This window comes from Prunus avium, chromosome 4 (genome assembly GCF_965620075.1).
Source record: "Prunus avium chromosome 4, drPruAviu1.hap1.1, whole genome shotgun sequence".
NCBI lineage: Eukaryota > Viridiplantae > Streptophyta > Magnoliopsida > Rosales > Rosaceae > Prunus > Prunus avium.
Window position 1 is genome coordinate 32,906,190 of NC_142287.1, and position 6,000 is coordinate 32,912,189.

The window sequence follows — 6,000 nt, forward strand, 5'->3', positions numbered from 1 at the left end:
ACCTCAACAAAACAAATCAAATCCGAATCATGCATACAAATTTTTAAGATGAATAAAATCCAATTATATTACTCATAATTTCAGAATTACACACGTAATGCCAAAGCAAATACCTTATAATTAATTAATTAATTAATTAATTACTCGATCATTGCCTCGGAAGCCCAAATAAAATGCAGTTTGTATCCCATCCAGGTGTCACATAAGCATGTGCAATTAAATTTAAGCATAAAAATAAAATATAAAATAAAAAACATATATATCCAATAAAAGAAAATCACACGCACGTTGTGGGCCTTGTGACATGCCATGTGTTCTTAAAAACGTTTCCATAGTTTCAAGCAAGCATATGATGCCGTGGCGTCCGTACTAGTTTGATGGTACAAATTACAAACATAAAAATTTACCTAATTCATTTACCACCCCCCAATTCCATGTCAAATTCAATGTTTTGGTCAAATTCAAAATTTACCTAATTGATTTCGAATTGATAACGACTTGGATGGTTATGTTTGATGGTGATTTTATTTAAATACATAAGTTTTTTCAGTAGGCGTGCGTTTAATCCATAACGTCGAATATTTATGATGAAATCAAATTATTTCATTTTTGAATGGAGATGGTATTCTTATCTTAGCTATACTTAACCTATAATCTAAGTGGAAAATAAAAAATCCAGAGGACCATGAATGAACCTTTTGCTTTCTTGGTAAAAGTCACTATTTTATTTTGAATTTGGAAATGTAGTTTACAAATAGAAGTCACCTAAAATTCAAAAATCTTTAGAGCACATTTATTATATATATATTTCAAAATTTTATTTATTTATTTATATTTAACATGATGTAGGGTAGGGCAAGAAAATATTCCTTTTAATCATAGGGTTAATTTGTCATGTAGGAGGAAGCTAAGCAAAATAAGAGAGCTTTGAAAGCAACTTTGGAACTTCATAATGGAAAAGAGAGAAGCCAAAACCATATATCCTTCTCTTTGTCAATTGTAGCCCATGATATCAGAAGGAGACAAGCTGTCCTTTTAATGCCCTTCACACCACCCACTCATTAGAGCCATGAGATAAGAGAAAGAAGAGACTGTAAAAACATAGAGGCATGCAGATGGGCCTGGGAAATTGAATTAAATTCATGACACAAGCAAGCAGACAGTGTCTCTGTATGGTTGAGAGCAATAAATAAAAGTTGCAATCAAAGGCAAAGGCAAAAACTTGGCTAAAAGCATGGGAAGGAAGGAAAAATTATAAGATTTTGTGAGTGTGTGGCATCCAAGTCTGCCTCTGATCATATGTGCCCATGCTCTTAAGAGCATCTTCAGCAGAGTTGCTATATTCTGATTCTTAGCAATTTTGGCTAAAACGAGGGCAAAATGCAGCTCTGGCAGACTTGCTACTTGACTCTCTATTTTGGAGAACTCCCTATTTAAATTTGGTGACTCTCTACATTTAGAGAGGAGGAGAGAGAAATTGAGGGTTCTCAATTTCTTCCTCTCCTCTCTCTAGGCACACAACCCTCTCTCACCTCTTATTTTTTGATTTTTTAATGAACTTTTAATTTAGAGAGGATGAGAGAGAAATAATAAAATATTAGAGATTAGCCAAAGTATGACTTTCTTGCTATTTTAGCTAAAATTTGGAAGGGGAATGCTAGCAACCTTCTCTCTAACCTTCTCCTTTGGACCTTCTCCCTTTCCCTAATGACATGTGTCATTTTCTTTACACTTAAAACAATGCCACTAATACATCAAAAACCTACTTTTTATTTTCCATATGTACCCTTATTTGATGTATTGCCTTTACTTTAATTTATTAATTTTTTTTTATAGCTTTCTTAATACTTTGTAAAAAATTATTATATTAATTTATTAAATATTAAAAAAATAAAAATGAAAAACCCATCTCAAGTTTTCCCCACCTTCTTCCCCAAAGCCCAGCACCTCCATCTTCCCCACCATCTCCTTAGCGCCACCCATCTCCACCCCACCCTCTCCTCACCACCTCCCCATATTCTCTTCCTTCTCTCTCCCTCTTTTTCTCTCTTCCCCAATCTCTCTTCAAACAAAACCAAGCCCCTGCAAGTTTTGGCTACGGTAAGAACACCCTCAAGGCCATGGCAAGCATTGGCCATTATACTAAATTTGGGTTTGAGGACCATCACCAAGCACCAACAACAACAGCCCAATCCAAATTTAAAAATCTCACCTTAAAGTTGCAAACTTTAATATGAGAAATAAACAAAATGATTTTTATGGATTTTGATTTTGAATTTTTTTTTTTTGTGGGAGATGTCATGTTGTTTTGGGTGTGAAGGTCTGGCTCTCTCAAAATGATAAGAGGAAGGGTTGGATTTGGGGCTGCAAGTCTGATTATTCAAAGAGAGAAAAAGTTGTAAAAAAAAATTTGAATGGATTGAAGTAAACATTAAAGTCAATACATCAAATAAGGGTAAATATTGGAAACAAAAAGTAAGTTGTTTGATGTATTAGTGGCATTGTTTTAAGTGCATGTCATGAGGGAAAGGGAGAAGGTCTAAAGGAGAAGGTTGCTAGCATTCCCCAATTAAATTCTCTTGGAGATACTAATCATGTGGCCCCCCCTCCCTAACCTCTCTTGTTGTTATTCTTCATTTTTATTGGCCTCCAATTAATTTAAACAGGGCATTTAATGGAAATGAGAGCTTATCATACAACATGATTACCTTAAATTTGGTGATGGAGCACCCACCACACCGCTGGGTGTAATTTTCCATTTCCTATTATGAATCATTAGGTGTGTTTAATGATGTTTCATTGTAATGATAGTGACAATACTGGCAAACATGCATATCCCCCAACCCCACACACACACAAGAGAAGGTGCACATTTATGCTTCCCTCCAATCAATCCTTGAACTTGAGGTTTATCACTTTTGGGGATTAGTAACCTCATAAAAAAATCTTATGTTGTTTTGTCAAATTTCATTTCTAATGCAAATGTTTATGTTATCAGACAGTTCGACAAAAGATTATTTATGTGAATATGTATTTTTATGCGCCCTATAAATAAGTAGGCATGGGAATTGAAGAGTATGGATAATTTGACCCATAAAGCTATTATTAGGGAATCCTAAGAAGTGGTCCTCTGTTCTAAGTTCTCACATGTTGCCTATAGGAAAGGTTTGGCTTTGTGTGGATACTCTGCCGATCAATTTGAATAAATTATGTAAGAGTAATCTCTTTGTTTCAGAATGCTAGAGTCAGTTACGTGTTATGTAACGTGAATAATTTTCTAAACAGATAGATTATCTCAAGGTCTTTAGAGTAGGCATTGGTCCATAGAACGCCATTTATTTTGCTGCAGCCTTTGACCAACAATTCAAATTCTCATGTCAATTTTACCTTTTCTTGTCTTAAAGAAAAAATAATGTAAACCTTTTCACCCCTAGACTGATTTACTGCCTACAATAATTATAATGTATGCAATTACGAATACATACCTTTATCATTTGCTTCTTCTTTGTTGTCTCTTATGATATGAATAAAATTATAGCATTTCTGGAAGCCATGAATTGGAAACAAAACAAAGACATTTTTCCCACCAGCATCATTTCCTATACAGCCAGCCAGCATGCATGCTGGAGGATCCACATCAAGAATAGACAAGACTGTGGCCACAAACACCTAATATTTCCATCTTCTTTAGAGGCTTTTATAAACTAAACCTAATTGGGGCCCTGCTTTTGTAAACAAGTAGAGGAACTTGATCTACAAAAGAATGAGAAAGTAAAGGATTTCAAGTTTGACCCAACAGGGTAGATTAAACAATGGAAAGAGTTCCAGACATTAGAATTTGAAACTGTTGTCAATGGTTTTTTTTTTTTCTCTTAGTTTTGGTTTACATATAAGCTACGAGTTAGAACAGATGCCAGAAAATATGGTGTTTTGCCTAAATTTCCTTTTATAGTTTTTTTTTTTTGTTCTTTCCTTTGTGGGTGCAATTTAAGTATTTCTGGTGCAGGTTGTGGTGCATTCGGCCAGCCTGGCCCCTGCATCTATGAGACTATGAACACCATCATCATTTGACTATGATAGTTTTGGCAGCACTCGAGTGCTATTAATTGTGGATTGTTTAGGGCTGGACATATAAATGAATAAAGGATCATATAAGCTGACGAATGAAAGACACAGCTTTTCCAAATTCGAAATTCCATAATAAGGGAAGGACAATCTTTTAAGACAATTCATTGGCTCACCAACTCAACTGCCCAACTATACTTCTGACCCAGAAACAACATAGTTCATGGCCCCAAATTCCTGAAATGGGGATCGCAATAGCATCCCTTGTTTTGCTATCCCTGACTAATTATGGTATGCTACACGTTATAATTTTTCTACTTGGCATATTGTGATTGGCCGGAGATATCAAAACTATGCTATTCCCGTTTCACACAAATTTTTCTGCCTAAGGAGGCATGGTGTTTCACCTTGAAGAAAATCTCAACAAAAATGGTGACCACATGTTAGCTAAGCTTGATATCTCAATACCATTTTGAAATTGGGATTTGGATATTTAGGTGCACTTGGTATTTTGGGCACATCTGATTTATAGTGAATGTGCAGAGAAAATAGTCATTGCAATATGATAATGGGTTCCAAAACAGCTCAGCTTCTTCCTTCCTTCCTTCCAACTGGTCACAAAGAAGTAATGAAATCCAGCTAAGCTTCACACTGTGTCTAGCTAATAGAGTAGACTATGGCCAATTTTAATAAGCTCTCTCTCTCTCTCTCTCTCTCTCTCTCTCTCTCTCATGGGTTAACATGATCTGTTTGCATTATTTAATCTCACAAAGCTTAGAAGCTGTCTCTTGCCATATAATTACTTAACCACCAAAAGTTTTCCATTATTGTGTCTCTACCATGTCCCCCTTAATGAACAATACCAATAAAAACAAAAAATAAAGCCATAGTATTATATCACTTAATCAAACATTAGAACAACTAATTTTTTTTTGTAGGGTATTTACCACTGATTTTTAATTTTTAATTTTTTTAAAATTTCTGGATCATAGCATGCATCACAAATCTAAAATTAATTGGGGCCAATTCGTCTACCTCTCATTTCTTTTACATTAAAAAAGAAAAAGAAAAAAAAGTTTTTTTTTAAAAAAATTTATAGGGAAAATAAAGTTGAAGTAACTACTTGAGAGGGACATGAAGACAAAACTCATTTGGTATAAGAAATAAGTATAGATAGAATTCAAGAATTGTAAATTATGAATAATTATACTTTATATTAAATTATATACAATGATCCCTTGGTATAATGTAGAAGCAAACACGTGATATCTAACAGAGACATGCTCTCTCTCTCTCTCTCTCTCTCTCTCTCTCTCTCTCACATGTGGAAACCTACAATGTACATGCAAGTAAATTAGCAACCACACCAGACGAAAGAGAGAAGGGGACATAATTTTGAAATTATTTGAATACAAACTGTTCACAAAATACCAAAAATAAAAAATAGAAAGAAAGTTCACAGAAATTGCTAGAGCCAAATAGAAGGGCCAACTCAGAAGCCAATTCCAGCCATGCTCTTGAAGTGAAACCTTGACATTAACTAACAAGCACAAGACCGTTACCACCTAAGATTTTTGTACATTCCGTCCTCTGGTTCAAAATTCAAATGGTTTAAACAAAACATTGTTTGAATTTGTACATGGTACAAGACAAGATAGAAGAAGCTGACAGACAAGATGTTCATGTCCGCTTGGAGAAAAACTTGTATATCATGGGGATAGCAAAATGTGATTGGTTGGGGATAGCTAAACAGTGCTATTCTTGTGTTATTCAAGTTCTTCTCCTGCTTGAATGTGCAAATCAGAAAGTTACAGGAAAAAAAACATAACATTAAATTGACGACATTAAACTAAATGCATCTGTGTATCATAGTTTCTTGTGCATTTTAAAACTCAACTAGATAAAATAGAAAATAAAAACCAGAAACTCTAACAG